Source organism: Callospermophilus lateralis, chromosome 7, assembly GCF_048772815.1.
Source record: "Callospermophilus lateralis isolate mCalLat2 chromosome 7, mCalLat2.hap1, whole genome shotgun sequence".
Classification (NCBI taxonomy): Eukaryota; Metazoa; Chordata; class Mammalia; order Rodentia; family Sciuridae; genus Callospermophilus; species Callospermophilus lateralis.
Window position 1 is genome coordinate 124,786,228 of NC_135311.1, and position 23,663 is coordinate 124,809,890.

The window sequence follows — 23,663 nt, forward strand, 5'->3', positions numbered from 1 at the left end:
AGTTCTAGACAAAAGGAACCATAAAAGTGAAGGTGCCAAATCAGGAAAATCCTTACCTCATTCTGAGAAAATGGAAGCCCACTGTGACTATTAATGAGCTGTGGTTGCCTGATATGTGATTAGAGAGAGAGGTAGGTAGGAGCCAGATGTTTCAAAGCTTTGTAGGACCGAAAAGAAGTATTTTTTTACCCCACCCCACCCCTACCCCATTGAATAGGGCTTCAGACATGCTAGGCAAGCACTATACCACAGAACTGCAGTCCCAGCCCCCCACCTTTTTAAAATAGATATTTTTTTAGTTGTAGGTGGATATAATACCTTTATTTTTATGTGGTGCTGAGGATCAAGCCCAGCACCCCGCACGTGTTAGATGAGTGCTCTACCACTGAGCCACAAACTCAGCCCTTCTTTATTTTATTTTTTAAAAATATTTTTAGTTGTAGATGGACACAATAACTTTATTTAGTTATTTTTATGTGGTGCTGAAGATTGAACCCAGTGCCTCACACATGCTAGGTAAGTGCTCTACCACTAAGCCACAGTCCCAGCCCCTTTATTTTATTTTTCTATGATGCTGAGGATGGAACCCATTACCCCACACGTTAGGCAAGCACTGTACCACTGAGCCACTACCCCAGCCCCCTCTTTTGAGACAGGGTCTCCCTAATGTTTCCCAGGCTGACCTTGAATTTTCAGTCTTCCTGCCTCAGCCTCCTAAGAAGCTAGGATTACAAGCATGTATCACCATGCCCTGCAGTTTTGTGAGTGTGTATGTGTGTGTGTGTGGGGGTGGTGGTGGTGGTGCTGGGGCTCAAATCCAAAGCCTTGTGGCATTCTAGGCAAGTGCTTATCCACTGATTATACCTGTGTCCCTGTGGTTTGTCTTTCATTTTCTTGATCATGATCTTTAAAGCACGAAAGTTTAAAATTTTGATGAAGTCTAATTTATTTTTTTCTTGGATTGCTTATGTTTGAGGTGTCATAACTATTTTTGGTTTTAGTCCGTGACCATACAAGTTTTCCTTCCTTCCTTCTTTTTCTTCCTTTGCAATGCTGGGGATTGAACCCAGGACCTCACCTAAGCTAGGCAAATGCTGAACTACATCCATCCTTGCCCTTTTCATTTTATTTTAAGACAGGGTCTTGCTAAGTTACCCAGGCTGGCTGCAAACTTGTGATCCTTTTGCCTCAGCCTCCCAAAAACTGGAATTACAGATGTGTACTATTGTACCTGTCTACCTTTCTTTTCCTTGCCTATTACCCTAGGTTATTACCATGATCTTAGGAGGAAAGTGTTTTATCAGATAAGTGTGATATTAGCTAAATAGTGAATGAATTTATTTATTTAGTTTTTTCAGTACTGGGTACTGTACAGGAGTGCTGTACCACTGAGCCAAATCTCAAACCCTTTTTATTTTTTATTATAAAAATTTTTTTTAGTTGTAGTTGGACATAATACCTTTATTTATTTATTTATTTTTAATGTGGTGCTGAGGCTCAAACCCAGCACCTTGCACATGCACTCTACCGCTGAGCCACAACCCCAGCCCCCTTTTTATTTTTTATTTTGAGACAGGGTCTCACTAAATTGCCAAAGCTGGCCTCAAACTTGCAATTTCCTGCTTTGGTCTCCTGAGTCAGTGGATTACAGGCATGTATTACTGTGCCCAGTCTATTTTTTTTTTTTTTTTTTTTTTTGAGAAAGGGTCTGGTTATGTTGTCCAGTCTGAATTTGAACTTCTAGGCTCCTGTGATTATTCTGTCTCAGCTTCCTGAGTAGCAAGAATTACATGCACATGCCAATGTTTCCAACTAGCTGGGATTTTTTTTGTTGTGATTGTGTTGTTGATGCTGTTGTTTGGTACTGGGGATTGAACCCAAGGGCACATAGTCACTGAGTCACTTATTCAGACTTTTTTATTTTGAGACAGAATATTGCCCAGTTGCTAAAACTTCATGGATACTGGGCAAATGCTGCACAACTGAGCTACACCCTCAACCCTTTTAAAATTTTATTTTGAGACAGGGTCTCACTAAGTTGCCCTTGCTCAAACTTGCAATCTTCCTGCCTTAGTCTGTGAATAGCTAGGATTATAGGCATGTGCCACTGCACCTAGCAACAGATACTCTTTTTAAAAAAACATAACCATAGTATATCAGCGCATATCCAGTTAATATTCACACTTCTATTGTGTTGGTTTCTTTTCCTTCATCCATGCCACCCTTACTCTAAACTTTTGGTTTATTTGAATCAGGTTTCAAACAAGGCCTGTGCATTGATTTGGTTTCTATGGTTTCTAAGTCTCTTTTAATCCATAGATTGCCTCAATTCTTTTTTTCCCTTGTATTTTTGTTGCTGTTGCTACAGGTTTTTTTTTTTTTTTAGAATTTTTTAATATTTATTTTTTAGTTTTCACTGGACACAACATCTTTGTTTTTGTATGTGGTGTTGAGGATGGAACGCAGCCGCACGCATACCAGGTGAGCACGCTACCGCTTGAGCCACATCCCCAGCCCATGTTGCTACTGTTAAAGAAACTAAGTTGTTCTATAGTTTTCCCATACTGGACTTTGCTAATTGAACTTCTGTGATTCATTATGATCCTGTATCCATTATATTCTCTGTAAATTGTTTAGATCTAGAGCAGTGTTGTCTAAGAAATATTAAAGCTTTAAATAAAACTTAGATTTTCTAGTTGGAACACTAAAAAGACAAGAGGAAACAGAAAATGTGTTTTTTTTTAATATTTATCTTTTAGTTATAGGTGGACACAATGTCTTTATTTTACTTAATTTGGTGCTAAGGATTGAACCCAGTGCCTCATGCTTGCTAAGTGAGCGCTCTGCCACTGAGCCACAACCCTAGCCCAGAAAACGTTATTTCATAATTTATTTAACCTAGTAATTGAAAACTTATCACTTCATATGTAATTATGAAAGGTTATTGGGCTGGGGATGTAGTTCAGTGGCACAGTGTTTGTCTAGCACACATAAGGCCCTGGGTTCAGTCCTCAGCACCTGAAAAAAAAAAATTTAGTGAGCTGGACAGCATGGCATATGCTTATAATCCCAGCTACCTGGGAGGTTGAGGCAGGAGAATTATAAGTGGAGGCCAGCTTCAGCAACTTAGTGAGACCCTTCTCAAAATGAAAAGGGCTGGGGATGTAGCTCAGTGATAAGATGGCCCTTAGTTCAATTCCCAGTGTGAGGGAAAAAAAAATTTGAGACATTTTCAGTTCTTTTTTATACCAATTCTTTAAAGTTCGATGTTTTGTATTTATAGCATATCACAGTTTGGATTAGCTGTGTTTTAAGTGCTTAGTAGCTACGTGTGTATAGTAGCTACATGTTGGACAGTGTACCTCTAAAGGATTGACCTGAATGAGGTTCCTGTTATAACAGTAATACTTAGTAAGTGGTCCTGTATTTTTTCTTAAGTAGATTTATAAAGTTCAGGTGTCTCTTTTTGTGTTGTAAGTGGTCATGTGTAATGATTACCTAGATCTAAGATTTCATTAAATATCTGCAAAATTATTATATTTCAGTTATATCTTTCTTCCCCACTTTTCAGCTGGAATACTTTAAAAAAGAACAATCTTTCCTTATCAACTTTTTGGTTACCCTGAGGTTTAATATGTATAGGAAAGACAGGATGAATAATTAATTCATTCCTTTTATTTGTTTTCAAAATGATGAGTTGGTTTTCTGATATGCTCAAAGGGAACCAGTGAGTTGTTTTGAATTGTTAAAGAAACATTATGAACTTTTAATATATTTGATGTGTTTTAATTGTAGTCTTTTTTTTTTTTTTTTTTTGGTGCTGGGGATTGAACTCAGGGCCTTGTGCATGCAAGGCAAGCACTCTACCAATTGAGCTATATCCCCAGCCCCTAATTGTAGTTATTCTTATGGAAGTTCAGTTTGTCCTATCTTAGATCAGTGAGAGGCTCTTCAAGTTTTTTCTTGATTCCTTTTGGCATACTGCAGTCGTCTTTACAAGTGTTCCTTGATTTTTAGTATGATGTTTCATACCCATCTTTTACATTTCCTGCCCTTTCCTCAAAGAACTCTGGATCCTTGAGTTGGGTATAGAGACCATCTTACTGGCTCCTTCATTTTGTCCAGTGATTTAACTAAGGTCACACAAATTTAGAGCCATAATTTGCTATAGAACCCTAGCCCTCTGGCTCTTATATCTATGCTATTGACATTTTCTCTTCCTTTACCTAGTTTCAAGTCAGGTGGTGTTGCTGTATTTCAGCTTCTACTCTAGGCCATCAGGGGAAGACAGGTTTTGTGGGTCATTTTTGGAGATACTAACAAACCTCATTAATTTGAGCTAATTGGGGGAATACATAGTGAGAATGTTGTGTGTTGTTTTTCTTTAGATGCAGCTGTTATTTTGAGTTCATAGAGTAACTGAAACTAGGCTAATAGTGTTACCAGGTTATTTTGCTAGGTAGAGGTCCTTGTACCTGGTTTAATGAATAGCTGAGAATCATGTGCAATTGAACTTTAATTTATGTAAATTAGACTCTTGAAATGCTTAAAAACAGCTCATTAAACATTTCTCCCTGAAATCTTATTTGCACCATTTTCTAAGTCTTTACTAGAGTAGAGAGGTAAACTTTAGCTCAGATCTGAATTTATGTCGTTTCAAATGTGTGGAGTCTATATTAATAATGTACAGCCTATAAAATTCAAAGAAGTTTTGAAATATATTTGAGACAGTGCAGAGGAAGAGCATCCTAAAGTCAGACATCTGGCAGTTTTAGCCAACCAGAACCGCAATTCCTTGCATCTAAAAGTAAGCTGAAAGTGTTTATGAGTAGCATAGAGCTTTCAGAAAGCTTCTTCTTTTTTTTTTTTTTTAATTTTTTTTTTTTAAAGAGAGAGAGAGAGAGAATTTTAATATTTATTTTTTAGTTTTTTGGTGGACACAACATCTTTGTTTGTATGTGGTGCTGAGGATCGAATCCGGGCCGCACACATGCCAGGCAAGCGCGCTACCGCTTGAACCACAACCCCAGCCCCAGAAAGCTTCTTCACTTTACCTCAAAAGTAACATCACCCTAGGACCTCACTTATCTGTGGATATTGAAGCACAGAGGAACCAGGTATATAAAGGCCGATTGTGTTGTCTCAATAATTTATTTAACCTAGTAATTGAAAACTTATCACTTAATATGTAATTATGAAATTACAGAATAAGTCACTTGACCTCTTTGGGCCTTAATTTTTCTCTGATGAGGTCGTTAAAATTAGGGGTAGTAGAGAGGTAGCTTGTTGGTAGAACACTTTCCTAGATGCTCAAGGCCCTAGGTTCAATCACCAGTATGGAACAAAAAATTAGGAGTGGTGATGTGTTTCTTTTACCCTCACAGACTACTTATGAGATTCAAATTGACTGATTAATCAAAATACATAATAGATATTTATTGTATTTATTGAATTAATGAGAGATGATATGAAAGTCTTTTTTAACTAGAAGCCTTGTATGACCATAAACATTATGAACATAATATAGATAGATATACTGATACATTTTAATGATCAGAAGCATGACAACAGGAATAGATTCAGGAATTGTGAATTTATACAGAACTTTGCAGCTGTTTTACTGCAGAGCATACAGTCCTCACTCACATTCTAAGAGCCTCTGTCAGCATCATGGTTTTTGTTTGTTTTTTAATGCTGTCCTGGGGATTGAAATCTAGGGCTTTGAACACTAGGCAAGTGCTCTAACCATTGAGCTACATCCTCAACCTTTAAAAAATTTTTTTTTGGAGACAGAGTTTTACTAAATTGCCTTGACTGGCCTTGAATTTATGATCTCCTACCTCAGCCTCTTGAATAGCTGGGATTTCAGGTATGCTTGAGGTATGTGCCACTGTGCCTCACCGAGCACCATTGAGTCACCAAGGAACCAAGGAAAGGTTAAGTTATATTTATTATATTTGTTTTTGTGGTGCTGGTATTATTAGTATTTTTTTTCTTTTTTTTTGTACCAGGAATTGAACTCATGGCGCTTAACCACTGAGCTACATCCTTAGCCCTTTTTATTTTTTATTTTGAGACAGGATCTTGTTAAATTACTTAGGGTGTCACTAAGTTGCTAAGGCTGGTTTTGAACTTGTGATTCTCCTGCCTCAGCTTTCTGAGTCACTGGGATTACAGTTGTGTGCCACTGCATCTGGCTGATATATACTTTGTTTAAGAAACAGTTGCCATCCACAATATATTTTACAGATTTTCTTAAGTGACTTCAAAAAGTAGTGTCTAAAGAGTTATTTTTTATTATCTGACAGTTCTACCTTGTATAGAGTCTGTCATTCTCTAAAAGCAGAACACCTGCCCTAAATATCAGCACCTATTCTCAGTTCTCTATTATATTTACTCCTTAATTTCTCCCACTAATCCCATGAAGTAGGTACTGTTACTAATCTCCATTTTACAGATGGGGAAGCTGATGTATAAAGTGATTCAGACCTGCCCAAGATCCTGAATTGAGGAAAAAATTGCCATAAAGAACATTATTGGAAGCTGGGCATGATGCACATATCTTTAATCCCAATGACTTGGAAGGCTGAGACAGGAGGATAATAACTTTGAGGCTAGCCTTGTAACTTAGTGAGAACCTATCAAAAAGGATGGGGGGTTATAACTCAGTGGTAGAGTCTCCTGTGTTTAAATCTCCAGTACTGTACTCTCCCCCCAAAAAAAGGTATTATTGAACTAACTGGTAGGATTTACTTCATTTATTTATTGTGTCGCTGGGCATTGGACCCAGGGCCTTGCACATGCTAGGCAAGTGCTCTGCCTTTGAGGTACATGCCCAGCCCTATAATTGGTAGATTTTAGACAAGGATTTAGATAATAGTATTATATCAGTGTTAAGTTTCCTATTGTGATAATTGTATTGAAGTTTTTTTTTTTTTTTTTTTTAAAGAAAATAACTCACTGGTATTTAGAGAAAGAGGCATGATATCTGCAACCTGTTATCCAAGGGATAAAAAATTAGTAAAAACATGTTTGTATGAATGTACATAGAGAGAAAGTAAATGTGGGAAGATATTAGTAATTGGTGAACCTAGATGAAGGGTGTATGGGAGTTCTTTGTACTGTTATTGATTTTCTTAAAGTTTGAAATTATTTGAAAATGAAAAGCAAAACAACACCATCAGAACTTTCCCAAGGTCACCCAGCTAAAGAGTATATATAGTAGGGCTGAGATTTGAACCCAGGACAGTGGTTCCAGAATTCATTCTTTTTTTTTTTTTTTTTATACTGGGGATTGAACCCAGGGACACTTAACAGCTGAATCTTTAAGCCCAGGGGTGCTTACTCACCGAGTCACATCCCAACCCTTTTTATATTTTATTTTGAGATAGGACCTCACTAAGTTGCTGGGGCTGGCTTTGAACTTGTGATCCTCCTGCCTCAGCTTCCGGAGCTGCTGGGATTAAAGGTATGTGCCACTATACCTGGCTAAAACCATTCCCTTTTAAGAGTAAAAAGAAGGACTGGGGTTGGGGCTGGGGCTCAGTGATAGAGCACTTCCCTGGCATGCATGAGGCACTGGGTTCAATCTTCAGCACCACAAAAATAAAATAAAGGTATTATGTCCATCTACAACTTATATATATATATATACACACACACACACGCACACACAGACATGTGTACACACGCTCACACACACTAAAAGGGAATATTCTTAGTAATAATTTTGTCTGGGCACAGTGGTACACACCTGTAATCCCAGTTACTCAGGAGGCTGAGATACAAGGATCACAAGCTCAGAACTAGCCTCAGTTATTTAGCAAGACCCTGTCTCAATAAAAATAAAAATAAAAAGGGCCAGGGAGATAGCTCAGTGGTAAAGCACCCCTGAGTTTAGTTCCCAATACTACCTCCCCCGCAAAAAAATCATTCTGGGACTATTGATGTTAACCAGGATAAATGGCAAAGTTCGGTTTTAATAAATGTGACAGGACATGATGATTGTTTTGTTATAATTGAATTTTGTTTACTATGGATTTTTGTTTTTATAATACAAATGCTTTTTTTTTCCTCCCTGCCAATAGAATTCAGGCCTTCATCTGATGCATTTTTATATTTTCTTCTCTAGAGTTTGGTAATTTTTGTTTTCCCTTCTAGATCACTTGGAAGTACCTCAGTTTCCGCCAAGTCTGAAAAATACCAACAGGGATTTCTATAACACTGTCCTGTTTTTAAAAATACTTGCATTTAACTATGTGCAGTGGTTCATGCCTGTAATCCTAGTTCTTGGGAGGCTGAAGCAGGAGAATCACAAGCTCAAAGCCAGCCTGGGCAATTTAGCGAGATCGTCTCAGAATAAAATGTAAAAAGGGCTGGGGATATAACTTATTTGTAGAGTTTTTTCCTTGCAAGACCCTATGTTTAAGCCCTAGTACTATTGAAAAAGGAGGAGGAGGAGGAAATAGCAAAACAATTGCCATTTAAAACCACAAATATTCTTATGGTTTAGATATTAGGTGTCCCTCGAAAGCTCATGTGTGAGACACTGCTAGAAAGTTAAGAGGTGAAATGATTGAGTTGTGATAACTTTAACCTAATCAGTACATGAATCCGCTGATAAGGATTAATTGGGTGGTAACTGTAGGAAGGTAGGATGTGGCTGGAGGAGGTGGGTATTTTGTCTTTGGTGAGGGGAGCTATCTCTCTCTGTTTCCTGACTGTCCTGTCCTGAGCTGCTTTCCTCTACTATACCCTCTCACTGTGATCTGCCCTTACCTTAGGCTGAAAATTAGTAGAATTGGCCATCCATGGACTGAGACCTCTGAAACTGTGAGCACCAAATAAACTTTTCCTCCTCTAATGTTGTTTTTGTCAGGTCTTTTGGTCACAGTAAGGAAAATGCCATGATATCTAAAGGGAGAGGAGCTGGTAAAGACATCTATACTACCAGATTGTCAGAGAAGTGCAACTTCTCATAGGTATTTGGAGATAGCCTTCTTGTATGGTACTGGAGGCTGTTTTAATGTTGGATGCAAAGGATTACACCAATTTAGAATAAAAGGTGGATGTGTTGTCTCATTGATCTGTTGGCCAGGTAGCATCCATTGCCAGTCTTCTAATCGCAGTTATCTGCAGTAATGTTGGACTGACTCCAATTGGAGGCTAATTTTCACTGAAAGAGGGCTAGTATTTTTTGGTGAAACTCTAAATAAGCTTTTAAAATTATTCTAGTACAATCTACTCTGGATTTTTAAAGATCAAGCTACTCCTTTGTTTTTCCTTCTTCATATAATATCTATTGAACCAAGTAGGCATCCACTAAGGCAGGAAGGGGTGGGACAGAGCATTGACACCAAATTATTTATCAGATAGGTTTTTTTTTTTTTTTTTTTTTGGGAGGGGAGGGCACGAGGGATTGAACTCAGGGGCACTCAACCACTGATCCACATACCCAGCCCTATTTTGTATTTTATTTAGAGACAGGGTCTCATTGAGTTGCTTAGCATCTTGCTTTTTGCTGAGGCTGGCTTTGAACTCATGATAATCCTGCCTCTACCTCCTGAGCTGCTGGGATTACAGGTGTGTGCCACTGCACCTGTCTCAGATAGTTTTCCAGCCCATGAAATGTGTTTTTATTAGTAACAATAGTCCATGTCCCATCTGTCCCCTTCATCCCTACCCATCCTTTTTTTTTTAAATTTTGAGACAGGGTGTCTCACTAGGTTGTCCATGCTGGTTTCAAACTTGTGATCCTCCTGCCACAGCCTCTGAAGTAGCAGAAATTACAGATGTGTAGCATCACTCTTGGCTTTACATTTTTATTTTTAAAAAAGTGTATTTTAGGGCTGGGGTTTTGGCTCAGTATTAGAGCACTTGCCTCGAAAGTATGAGGCACTGGGTTTGATCCTCAGCACCATTTAAAAATAAATAAGATAAAGGTATTGTGTCCAACAAAAATATTTTAAAAATAAATAAAAATGTGTATTTTATAGTTCAAAATTCTTAAATTTCTTGTTCCTTTAAATTTAGTAAATTGTTATATGTAAAATGTTGGACTCTTTATTTTTTGTGTGCTGAGGGTTTAACCCAGTCCTCACATATGCTAAGCACATGGTCTACCACTGAGTTGTGTCCCCAGTCCCTAAAATGTTAGTTTTTTTTTTTGCTGGGGGCAGGGATAGTGAGGATTGAACCCAGGGACCTTAACCATGAGCCACATCCCTAGTCCTTTTATTTTTTTATTTTGTGATAGGGTTTCACTGAGTTACTTGGGACCTTGCTACGTTGCTGATGCTGGCTTTGAACTTACAATAAACAAATGTTAGATTTTTAAAAAATAAAATTTATTGAATGAAAATGACCCCTGAAACCATGTTGTTCTTTAAAATTTTTATTTCTTCTTTTTAGGTAAATATGACAGTAGAGTGTTTTTTGACATATTATACATACATGGAGTATAACTTCCCATCCTTGTGTTTCTACATGATGTAGAGTTACATTGGTTGTATATTCATATATAAGCACAGGAAAGTTATGTCCCATTAATTCTGTCTTTCCTATTCCCTTCCTCTCTCCCTTCCTTTCATTCCCCTTTCTCTAATCCAATGAACTTCTGTTCTTTCCTCCCCCACCTTATTATGTGTTAGCATAACACAATAAGATCCACATATCAAAGAGAACATTCGGCCTTTGGTTTTGGGGGATTGGCTTATTTCACTTAGCATGACAGTCTCCAGTTCTATCTATATATTGGCAAGTGCCATAATTTCATTCTTCTTTATGGCGGAGTGATACTATACCACATTTTCTTTATCTATTCATCTGTTGAAGGGCACCTAGGTTGGTTCCATAGCTTAGCTATTGTGAATTGAGCTGCTATAAACATTGATGTGGCTGTGTTGCTATAGTATGCTGATTTTAACACCTTTGGGTATACACCGAGGAGGTCAAATGGTGCTCCCATTCCAAGTTGAAACCATGTTTTATTTACTTAATATTTTTGTCGAGTTGGAGATTTAACCCAGAGTTTCACCCTTGCTTGGCAAGCACTGAACTACATTCCTGGGCCAACTAATTATTATTATTATTATTATTATTTTAAATATTTATTTCTTAGTTGTAGTTGCACACAATATCACTTGGTTATTTTTTTTTTTTTTTTTTAATTTTATTGAGGGGAAGTAGGGTGGGGATAGGAAAGATAGCAGAATGAAACAGACATTATTTTTTATTTATTTATTTTTTTAATATTTATTTATTTAGTTAGTTAGTTTAGTTAGTTTTCGGTGGACACAACATCTCTGTTTGTATGTGGTGCTGAGGATCGAACCCGGGCCGCACGCATGCCAGGCGAGCGCGCTACCGCTTGAGCCACATCCCCAGCCCCTCACTTGGTTATTTTTATGTGGTGCTGAAGATGGAACCCAAGGTCCCGCACATGTGAGGTGAGCGCTCTACCACTGAGCCACAACTCCAGCCTCTGTTATTATTATTTTTTAACAGTCTTTTAATTGTAGATGGACACAATACCTTTATTTTATTTACTTATTTTTAAGTAGTGCTTAGGATTGAACCCAGTACCTCATATTTGCTAAGCAAGTGCTCTACTACTGAGCTATAACCCCAGCCCCTCAATTTAATTTTTTAAAAAATATTTTTTAGTTGTAGTTGGACATAATACCTTTATTTTATTTATTTATAAGTGGTGCTGAGGATTGAACCCAGGGCTTCCCTAGGTGAGTGCTTTGCCGCTGAGCCATAACCCCAGCCCATTAATTTTTTTCTTTTTTTTTTAGACAGAATTTTTTTTAATATTTATTTTTTAGTATTTGGTGGACACAACATCTTTACCTTATTTTTATGTGGCGCTGAGAATCGAACCCAGCGCCCCGCGCATGCCAGGCGAGTGTGTTACTGCTTGAGCCAAATCTTTATTTTCAAGGACAACTGCAAATGTCACTTGAATCAACCATTCTTTAGTCAAATTCCCCTATTAAAATAATAAGACACCTGGGCTGGGGATGTGGCTCAAGTGGTAGCGCGCTCGCCTGGCATGCGTGCAGCCCGGGTTCGATCCTCAGCACCACATACAAACAAAGATGTTGTGTCCGCCGAAAACTGAAAAATAAATATTAAAAAAATAATAATAATAAGACCCTGTTTGGTTTGAATTTTATAAGTTTTCTTTGGTATGAGAAACCAAAAAAATAACTGTACTTTTAAGAACACAGTATATGCAAAACGGTAGGCACAATCTCCTATTCAGAAACATATTCTGAGAATTGTTGGGTGTGTGCCACCTTGCCCAGCTTCTCATTTTGTCTTTAATAACAATAATTTTTTGCTAGTCAATTTAAGGATTGTTATAAGTGCTGTGTCAATTAATTTGAAACCTTATCTAGTTAAATGTGGACAAATTCATAGCAAAAGATAACTTACCAAGATGATTCAAGAAAAAAATAGAAAGCCTTTAGTTATTAAAAAAAAAAAAATTGAAGTTATACTTCTCCCAGAGAAAACAAGATGCCCAAGTAATTTTCTATTTGAATTCCATAAAACTTTCAAGATTCAGCCTGCAATTTTAGAATCAGCTGTAAATTTCACTTTCCCTTGCAGTTGTTCCCCACATTAATTTATGTTTTGCATTTTCACTTCCTGGTTTTCCTGACATTGGTCTTTATTAAGGAGTCCTAATTGTCACATTTTATTTATTTATTTTTTAAACAGATACAACATTTTTTATACCTTTATTTATTCTTTTTTATGTGGTGCCAAGGATCAAACCCGTTGCCTCACACATGCTAGGCAAGAACTCTACCACTGAGCCACAACCCCAGCTCCCACATTTTATTATTTATTAGCTCCCACTACCTTTCTACGTTTTTACCTTTTCTCTGATTTTCTTTCTTTCTTTTTTTTTAATATTTATTTAGTTGTAGATAGACACAATATCTTTATTCATTTTTATATGGTGCTGAGGATTGAACCCAATGCCTCACATGTTCAAGGCAGGTGCTTTACCACTGAGCTACAGCCCCAGCCCTCTCTGATTTTCTTTTTCTTCATAGTCAGCAAGAGTTAGAAAGAATCTTTCTATTGTTTAGAGGTTCCCCCCTCCCCCAGCAGATTCTGTTCCTCTTTCTTTCCATTTATCCAATATTTCATGAAGGCTCAATGGGAGAGAGAAGTGCCATGTAGCATCTCAAGGTTTAAAAGATAGTCTTTCCCTCAAAGAGCTCACAGTCTATCCTGTCACAACTGTAATATGAAGTGGATGCTATAAAATAGAGAAATAATAGAATGCTGTTAGAATAAGGAGCTTGACTGGGTGTCATGGTCCACACCTGCAATCCCAACATTTTGGGAAACTGACGCAGGAGGCCCACCAAGTGCCAGGCTAGCCTCAGCAACTTAGCAAGACCCTTTCTCAATAAGAATAAAAAAGGTGCTGGTAATTCAATGTTAGAACGCCCCTGGGTTAAATCTCTAACAACACACTACACACACATAAAGAAAGCAAGAATGGAGGTGAGTTTGATTAATTCTACCTGTGGAACAAGGTTAGGAAAGCTTCATGGAAGCAATTACATTGAACTGGGCAAGGAGAGTTTAATAAAATTTCAAGAAGTGGGGGAAAAGCAAAACAGAAAAAGATGGATAATTCTGAAAATGGAAATTTTTTGAGTAAAATCACGGAGGTGTTTTAGTCAAGAGCTTTTATTATGAACAGTGGGGAGAGCATTGGAAAAGTGTGGCCAGAGAGAAAGTTAAAAAAGAATGTTAGTGTCAGATAATGAATGGCTTTAATATACCACATATTTGCCCTAATAATTCTTCTTCTGATTTTTCTCAATCTCAGTCCTTAATCCCTAACCCACCCATAGTTCTCAGATAAAAATGTTCATATTTGCCTCTGTTAGGTATTAGTATGGCTGAGATTTGGTCATGCAGTTTTACCTTAGTGCTGAAAGAAGCTAGTCTTCTTTTGGTTAATTACTGAAATGCACCTGTTGCACATAATCCAACCTTTCAGAAAAGAACTTGATCTTAGTGTTTTAGGAAAACTAAAAAGTAGCTCCTTCATGCAAAAAGATTTGAGGATACTCAGCTTCATTAGTGATCATGGAAATGCAAGTTAAAACCATAGTGGTATACTTCTCTTCTGTCCATTAGATTGGCAGAAGTTAAAAGTCTGATGAAAAATGTTGCAAAAGATATAAAGAGCACCTAGAACCTTGCAAACAGGAGTGCAAAGTCTGAAGATGGAGCTTAGCCATAGAACACTGGCCTAACTTGCTCAAGGCCCTGGGTTCTATCCCTGGCATTATCTCATGATTGAAGGTTTGCATATTCTGACACAGCAATTCCATTCCGGTACATACCTGCACCAGGAAATATGTATTGAAGTATCCATAGCAACACTGTTGGCAATAAAGTAATTTAAAAAATCCAAACTGAAAAAAAATTCCTTGCCCATCTGAGACTGAATAAGTTAATCATGATATGTTTATATAGTAGGATACAATATAACAGTGAAAATGAATAAATGGTAATTATGACAGTATAAATTGATTTCAGAACAAATGAGTGAAAAAGTTTCAGAAGAATATATACATTAAGGTAAGAGTCATGTGAAGTTCAGGAAGGTGAAACTAAATGTTTAGAAAAAAATATGATAAAATTATAATAAAAAAGCAAGGATAGTGGTTATTCGAGAGTGAGAAGGAAAGAAGATGGATTTGGAAAGAGATGGAATGCAGAAAGTCTTAAAGCTAATAGTGATATTCTTTAACTGAATGGTAGATATGCTGATATTTGGTATATCATGATTTGTTATACCTTATTTTAAACTTATGTCTATAAATAATTTTAAAGCATTAATAAAAGGTTGGTGACACTTGATAATAGTAGTCTATTCTTTCTAGTTCTGTTTTTATACATAAACACATATGTAAAAGCTGAGAGAGATTAAGTAGTATAATTGTTCAAGGGAAAAGCTTTTTGTGACAGAACCTGGTCTCAAACTCAATGGTAGAACACTTTCTGTCATCTTATTTGTAATTCTCCCATTATGTAGATTCTATCGATCAATTAGAAGTGCTTCCGCTTGGACTACTGCCTCAGTCTTTCACCTCTTCATATAGTACATTCTCCACACTGATACCAGAGAGAGCTTTCTAAATGCAAATCTGATCTTGTCACTCTCTGGCCTCAATCTTAAATAGCTCCCTATAGTCTTCAACACACTAAGTGCTATAGCGCAGCTTACAAAGCCCTCCATGCCTTGGCTTCTGTCTGCCTTATTAGGCTCATCACTCATGACTTCCTGCACTTCAGCCACACCAAGCCATTTGCTGTTCCTGGAACACCATTTGCTTCTGCTTTCACTGCTCCCTCCACCTGGAACTTCTCTTAGCCAACCTTATTTATTGTTTAAGACACGCTTCCTGCCTCTCTGCCTGCCTGCTTGCCTTCTTTCTTTCTTGCAGGACTACAGCTTTAACACAGGAGCACTGAGCAGCATCCCCAGTCCTTTTTAATTTTTGTTTTTGAGACAGGATCTTGCTAAGTTGCTGAGGCTTGCCTGGAACTTGTGATCCTCCTGCCTCAGCCTCCTGAGTTGCTGGGATTTGTACAGGCATGCACCACCTTACCAGGCAAGATATCCTTGCTTTATCTTCTTAATGAGCCGTGTCCTAGATGAGACTCCTTCTTGCTTCCATGGGCTTACAAATTATAATCTGGTAAGCTGCCAAGGATCTTAATTCCAAAACAGAGGTTGAATTTGAGCTATTTAGGTTGGGTTCTCTTCCCTCTAGAAGCAATGCCAAAAGGGCTGAGAGTTCAGACACCCTCCTCATCCTTACCTTTGTAAGGGCTCTCATACAAGAGCCACCTGTCGTGACTTCATTTATTTGATAAACATTTTCTGAGCATGCTCTTGGTACCTAGCATGGTGGTAGACACTAGTATTAGAGATTACTGATATCACCAGCCTTGGAGAGCTCACTGTCTAGTGGAGAGGAAGTAAGAAAATCAGCGATTTTAATCCAGTCTGATGGTACAGGTATGGATAAGTTGTATTAAACCTTAGAGAACCAATATGGCATGTAAGAATTTAGTTAACTAATCTTCTTAGGGACAAGGTCCATCAAGAAATGTTTTACTTGAGTTAGATCTTAAAAGACCTTTGAAGTTTGTGGAGATTGTGGTGAGCCGCCAGACTTGAGCAAAAGTGTGGTGATAAGATAAAATGTGATGTTATGGGGATACTGGATTTGGAGCCTTATTTTTATTCTTTAGGTGATTCTGCTTTGAGTTCTGTCTAGTCAAATTCTACATTCAGGCACTGTAGAATGGGTGATGCGTTGCTTTTAAGGCAGCTTGGAGGAAGGAGAATTTAAATGACCTTCAAACACTAATGTCAGGCCCCCATGTCAATGTCATTGCAATTCATGCATGCGTGGAGAGTGGAAAGAGAACTTAATTACGGAGGAGGGGAATTGTAACCCTGCTTGAATGGGTAGTTGAAAGTCCTGGGCCCACCCCTTAGCTTCAAAAAAGGACTTTTTCACATTTGCTGCCAAGGGGTCATAGAGCCCACATAAATACCATCCTCCCTCTGGGGTAAGTCTTATTCTTTTACTTCCACAGGTGCGGAATAGGTTCACCAAATAGCATTCTGATCTCCATTGAACAGAATTTGGCATCTCATTATCCTTCTCCAGAAAATCAATCCCTTTAAAGCATGAAACATGGCAATTTTAGGTCAGCAGGCACTTAAAGATACCTTTTTAACTTTAAAGAGCTGGCCTAATAAGATATATTTTTGTACAAAAATACCAGTGTTATCAAGATGAAACTTGAATCATTGAAATTTTGAAAGGGGCTTAGTTTTAGCTGCTCTCGTACCTTTTACCTGTGAAATTACTTCTTGTAGACTTTTAATGATACTGTCCTCTGGAGTACTGTGGTCATCATCAGATATCAGGTAACTGTTCACAATCCAATACAGTGTTTGGGATGAAAGAACCCACAGCAACCCTTATCACTATTCTTTTGTACTATAAAATAACTTCCCAAAGTCAGGCTGGATGACAGTAGAAGTTAGCCTTATGTAGTCAGGAACTATTGTATACTGTTCCAACATGACTGTAGTCTAAATAATCATGGTAGTTTAGTCACAGTCAGCTTCATTGTTTTATCAGTTTGTTTTAGGCAATGGTAGCAGTGAGGCAGAGCTGCACCTTTGGCTCATTAATACAACATCCAAACAGGAAAATCTATTTCAGTGAAATCTTTGAGTTGCTGAAAACACATGATGCTTCCTAGTGCTTTAAATGAAACTTTCCTACTTTGCAGGAAAATTGATGTATAAACGTGGCCCTAGTTGCTACCTTTACAACATATATATTCAAACAGTTCTTGATATTTCTGAAGTTTGAAAAAAGTTCTGTGATAACATAAATGTAATATTTTTTCTAAATACATATTCATATCTTAAAATAATGCTTTTTGTTTGTTTGTTTTATTGTGGCACTGGGGATTGAACCCAGTGCCTCATGCATGCTACAGCCCAAAATTATACTCACTGATAGATTTTGATAAGAGGTAGAAAAACAGAGCTTAATCTTTTTGTTTGTTTTGTTTTTGTTTTTTGGTACTGGAAATTAAACTCAGGGTTAATCATTGAACTACATACCCAACCCAATTTTGCATTTTTATTTAGAGACAGGATCTCACTGAGTTGCTTAGTGCCTCACTAAATTGCTGAGGCTAGCTTTGAACTCAAGATCCTCCTGTCTCAGCCTCCCGAGCCACTGGGATTAGAGCTGTGCATCACCACTCCCAGGACAGAGCTTAATCTTAGTTCCTCATCTATGTAAGCCTTTCCCTCCATTCTGATAGATGTTCTTCAGTGCACAGACCACGGCAAGGCCCATTTTCAAAGTAGTTCAAAGAGATTTTAGCTACATATTTACCATTGATAACCAAGAAAAAGTAAGAACGAAAGAACCAGATGGCTACTGAGGGAAAAATGTGATAAAAGCAAATTTGAGGGTCTAGAGGCCAGAGAGCAAAGAATGCTTGGGAGGGAGCTGATAGTGTAAAAATTAGGAAAATAATAATTTGCTTACTATATCAAACAAATTCTTCTAACAAATTTTGTCTTGGAATTGTCTTTACCAATAAAGACTTTGTGATGATTGAAATACCACAGAATTCATCTGTTGTCTTTTTGTCCCACCAAGGCATTAGAATTTAAGACAGACTCCTTTAACATGATTTATGACAGATAAGAAATACCAGTTCAGTTTGAGCAGGTGGTATATAATAATTTTGCTCTGTGGGAGTGGGTTGTTCCCACTGAAATCGTTTGTGGGTAAAACTGCAACAAAGATTCATAAAGTACAGCTTTATACATATATGTTTTTTATATTTAAAAATGCATTTTTCTAATGTCAGGGGTTAATTTAAAATATTAATGCTGAAAAAATTAATTTCGATATTAAATCTACTAGGCAAGAATACATGTACATATTGTAATTACTTCCTTTTTACAATTAAAGTAATTGGATTATATTTAATGAGCTATTTACATTTAATAATTAAAAAAGACTTATCTTTTCAGTATTCCCTATATGCAGAAAGAGATGGGGTAAAACTTCTGATAAAATTATCTTGACTTGGGCTAAATAGGAAAAACAACTGTGCTTTTTAGAAAAAGGGTCAGAGACTATTATTTTAAAATATACATGTACAGTTTAGGAATTACCCATAGGAATATGTTTTGACTCGTTGTAAAAGATGATGAAAGATTAGGTGCTTTAAAAAAAAGTCCCTGATGACAAGATTTGATGAGCTGAACAGTGAACACAGAATGAAGCTTAAAGTGATTCTCTGGGATCCTGTGAATAAAAGTAACCCATCAGAAGCGATGGAACCCCAAATGCCTAGCTGTTTGAAAATGGGAGTTTGTTTGAAAAGCAGTAGAAATTGAACATGTTATCTGAGACTGGCACTTTAAATGAGCCAGTGTTTATGTTGTTTAAAGTGAAAGATGTGAAGCTCCTGAGCAGCTGGCTAAAATTGGGTGTAGAGAGGGAGAAAGCAGTGTGTTATCCTCATTAACAACATTTTTGTTCCATGGTAAATATGTCAGTAAGATTTCCGGTGCTAGCATGCAATCTTTTTCTTTGAGAGGGGAGATATTAGTCTAGGGTCTGGTGCCACTTGTGTATGAAGATGAGAAATTTGGGCATATTTGTCTGAATTCTTGGTTTGGGTGTTTTGTGATGAGTTACCTGCAGTGTGTCATGGAAAATACAAAACTTTGAATCTGTGTGATTTTGCTAAAGTTATAGAACTGAGCTGGGCACAGTGGGTCTAACCTATTGTTCCAGCTACTTGGGAACAAAGGCAGAAGGATCTCAAGTTCATGGCTGGCCTGAGCAATTTTAGCAGGACCTTCCAGGTCAAAAAAATCAAAACAAAACACAGTTTGAAAATTACTCTTGAGTTTTAGTTTTCTCATTTATAAAATCAGAATACCACTACTTCCCTTGCAGAATTCTTTTGACGATTAGAGATACTCAAGAAAATGTGACTAAGTAAATGGTACATTTTAGGAATGTAACAACTATTTATTGAGCAAACATTATAGGATGCAAAGAAGTTTTAAGAATCCCAGTCTTGGCTCCAGATAGCTGCTGTTACTACTACCACTTCTGTCAGGTTTAGAGATATTTTGTTTTTCAGTTCCTGTACTCAAAAAGAGTTTTATATCCTAAAAGGCTGTTTTACAAAATAGAATGTAGTAACTGCCATAAAAGAAGTATACCTCTTTGGCACTTTTGGAGAAGGAGAAATGGCTTCAGATCAGAAGAGTTAAGGAAGGCTTTTTAGAATTGATGACATTTGCCTTGGGTCTTTAAGATGAAAGGGTGTTTTTTTGTTGTTGGTTTGTTGTTGTTGTTGTTGTTGTTGTTTTGAGATTGTGTCTTGCCATGTAGCCCAGGCTGGTTTCGAATTCCTGGGCTCATGTGGTCCTCTCGCCTCAGCCTCCTGAGTTCTGGTGCTACAGTCATGTACTACCATGCCCTGACTGTGTGTTTTTGAAAAGATATGCTGTAATCCAGATAACGGTCCCTTTGAGATTAATATTAAAATATTGTATTGATTCTGTGTATGTGTGGTATAGGAGCCCATATTTAAGGCTTTACACATACTAGTCAAACTCTCTACCACCAAGCTCCACCCAATACCCTGTATTGACTTTTTTTTTGTAGTTGTAGATGGACACAATACCTTTATTTTATTGTTTATTTTTATGTGGTTCCCAGGATCGAACCCAGTGTCTCATGCATGTTAGGCAAGCGCTCTATCACTGAGCCACAACCCTAGCCGTGTATTGACTTAATTGTTTATTTATGGTTGTAGATGGACACAATATCTTTGTTTTATTTATTTATTTTTATGTGGTGCTGAGGATCGAACCCAGTGCCTCACACATGCTAGGCACTCCACTAACTGAGTCACAACTGCAGCCCTTTGACCCTTGACTGTGATACAGAACTCTGATATTCTGTTGTAATCCTTAACATTGGCACAATATAAGCAAAAGCCATCCATTTTTTTTCTTGTATTAATCTCTTCCTGGAGAGTCTTATTTGAGAAGTTGAGGCCCTCATAAAACTTGGTCTCTACTAAGACCAAAGGTGGGGTGGGAAGGAGCAGTTAGAAAAGTCCTTGTGTAATACTCATAGGAAGGGAGTCCAAAAAACTCATCATTCCTTTGAGTCGGTAATAATGAGAGTATCTAATAGTTTACTAAGTGCTTGGTACTCCTTTAGAAGGCTTATGTGTTATCTTGTTTTAACCTTAGAATCAACCTATGAGGCAGATTTTATTTTTTCCATCTTATAGATGAAGCTCAAAGAGAAAACCAGCTGAAGGTCATATATCTAGTGGCTCACAGAATTCGTGTGTGTGTGTGTGTGTGTGTGTGTGTGTGTGTTGCTAGGGATTGAACCCAGGGCCCTGTGCATGTGAGGCAAACACTCTACCTACTGAACTATATCCCCAGCCCCAAGGAATTCTTGTTATCCCTTGACAAAATATTCTTCTGGGTTCACCAAGCTTCTTTTCATTTAAATATAGAAAGCACCCATATGAATGTTAGCTTTAAAAAGAAAAGAGAATTGTTTGGTCATTGTTCTCAATTGTGATCATTAAAAATATTAAACAAGTTGTCCAGATATGCTTATGATGATAATATCCTACTATTTGCAATATGTTGGATTTCAGGATGTCTACTTTTTCCTCTTATTACTTCCAAAAGTACAACTTGGTATATATTTGTTGAAGATAAATTCAAATTAATCTGACTTCAAGAATTCTGGGTAGGGACTAGGGGTGTAGCTCGGTAGTAGAGCACTTCCCTAGCATGTGTGAGGCTCTGTGTTCGATCCTTAGCACCACATTAAAAAATAATAATAATAAGTAAAATAAAGGTATTGGGCCTAAATACAACTAAAAAACTTAAAATATAAATGAATGAGTGAATGAATTCTGGGGGCCTGATAAAGCTAGAATGGAAATCATTCTTGGCTTAAACAGGAAGTATAGGTCTGTGATCCCTGGAAAAAGGGAAATAAAGATGAATCTTGTGATTTCCCTTGGCTGTCTATTCGCATATTCTGAACCAAGCAGAGTAGAGGATCCCAAACAGAACACAGTGGTCTTGTTGTACTGAAGAGATAGGGATTATAGTTTAAGGGAGGCTAAGATGTCTGGAAGCAATGGGGTAAAGTTCTAGAGGAGAGACTTATTCAGAAAAATTGCTCTGGGAATCTTCATTGGGTCACCTTGAATCTTTGTTGACAGCACACACACACTGTTAGTAGGGTCAAACTCTAGAAGGCTGATAAAGAGTGACCAAGAAAGCTGTCAGCTAACTGGTTCCCACAGCAGGGATGAGTTTTGAGTTTCTACCAGCTAGAGTAGAGTTGATATGACCCACTTAGGACACTATAGAGATGTCAGAAGAGCCGTTTGTTAGTACTGGAGCTAAAATATTCCAGGAGTAAAGGATATTCTAGACCTGCCCTCATTAGGCATAAAAACAAGACTCAACTACCAAACTGAACCAAAAGTCATTTAATTGACTATCAGAACAAAGCTCAGCATTGTTGAAACGCTGAGATAGGAGAATCACAAGTTCAAAGTCAGTCTCAGCAACTTAGTGAGCCCTTTCTCAAATTTTAAAAATTTAAAAGAATTTAAAAAGCCAGGGGAGGGAGCTGGGGATTTTGTTCAATGGTTAAGTGCCCCTGGGTTCAATCCCCAGTAAAAACAAACAAACAATATTAGACACTTAAGAATGTAAAACATAAAATAATATCCAGTGTCCAATCAAAAGTTACAAGACAGGCCAGCTGGCGGTGTGGAAGTGCAGTCCTGTAATCACAGTTCATAGTGCTTTGGGGGGCAGAGGCAGAAGGATCACAAATTCAAGGCCAGCCTGGACAATTTAGAAGACCTTATCTCAAAATGAGAAACAGGGCTAGAGATGTAGCTCCAGTGGTAGAGCACCTCTGGTCTCAATCTCTAGTACTGGACCGGGAAAAAAAAAGTTTTAATACATGCCAGAAAGATTTGACCAATTACTGGGAGAGAAATCAGTAGAAACAGATTGAGGTGATAGAATTGGTAGGCAATGGTATTAAGTCCATTAGAGTTGTGACGTTTCTGTGATTACTAGTGGTAAAATTCATAAGACTTTTGTTTAACATTATTACCTCTACTTGGAAAACTTCCTGTTCTTTTTTCTTTATGTACAAAGCTGCCTGTTTTATTTTCAAATCTGCCCATTTTCATTTTTTTGTTTCAGGAAATCTGTTCAGTCTCTCTAGTGCACAGTGATCTTTTCATCCTTTCTGTTGCCATCATTGACTACGTCATTCCTTTGATAATTAAACTGCTATTTACTTGCTGTATTATTACTTAACTGAGGTTTTATCTGTCTTCTCAACTAAATTATAAGCTCTTGAAGTTAAGGGAGAAATTTTATATACTTCTTTGTGTCTTTGAGTAGCTTCTTAATAAATATTCATTGATTGATAAGGGTGTAATAATTAATAGTTAACCATTAATACAACCTGAAGCTTATTAAGAGATAATATTATATAATGGTTAAGTTGTGGCTCAGTGGTAGAGTGCTAGTCTAGCACATGTGAGGCACTGGGTTCGATCCTCAGCACCACATAAAAATAAATTTTAAAAAGGCATGTGTCCAACTACAACTAAAAAAAAAAAAAATTTTTAAAGAAAAAAACCCATTTAGAACAGTACAAGTGCCAGATAGATGTTACCATTGTAACACTACCATTACCATTACTACTATTACTTCTAGTTACTCCTGCTGTTTTATCAGTTATCTTTTCTGTGCCATGCATTGTGCTAAGCATTTTATACATGCATTATTTTGTTTTTTCCTCATAATAACCTTACAAGTTAGGAATTGTTAAAATAATTTAACAGGTTAGGAAACAGAGATTACACTGCTTGTCAAAGTCCCAAAGCTGAAACGTGGCAATGGTAGAGTGAAACCTACACCTATGTTTCTTAACATTCATGATCTTTTTTATTTTGGTGGGGAT

General features: G+C 37.3%; 1 protein-coding gene across 3 annotated transcripts in view; it reads left to right on the plus strand.

Moving 5' to 3' along the window:
- The window catches only part of Wasf2 (WASP family member 2), a 73,056-nt gene that overhangs the window by 16,429 nt on the left and 32,964 nt on the right, over positions 1-23,663 (plus strand). Inside the window, exon 1 of one of the 3 annotated variants that reach the window (XM_076860961.2) lies at positions 5,097-5,117. The exons of the other annotated variants lie outside the window; for them this stretch is intronic. The gene's annotated coding sequence lies outside the window, so the exon portion shown is untranslated. Of the gene's footprint in view, positions 1-5,096; positions 5,118-23,663 lie in introns of those variants that run through there. 3 annotated transcript variants of the gene reach the window in all.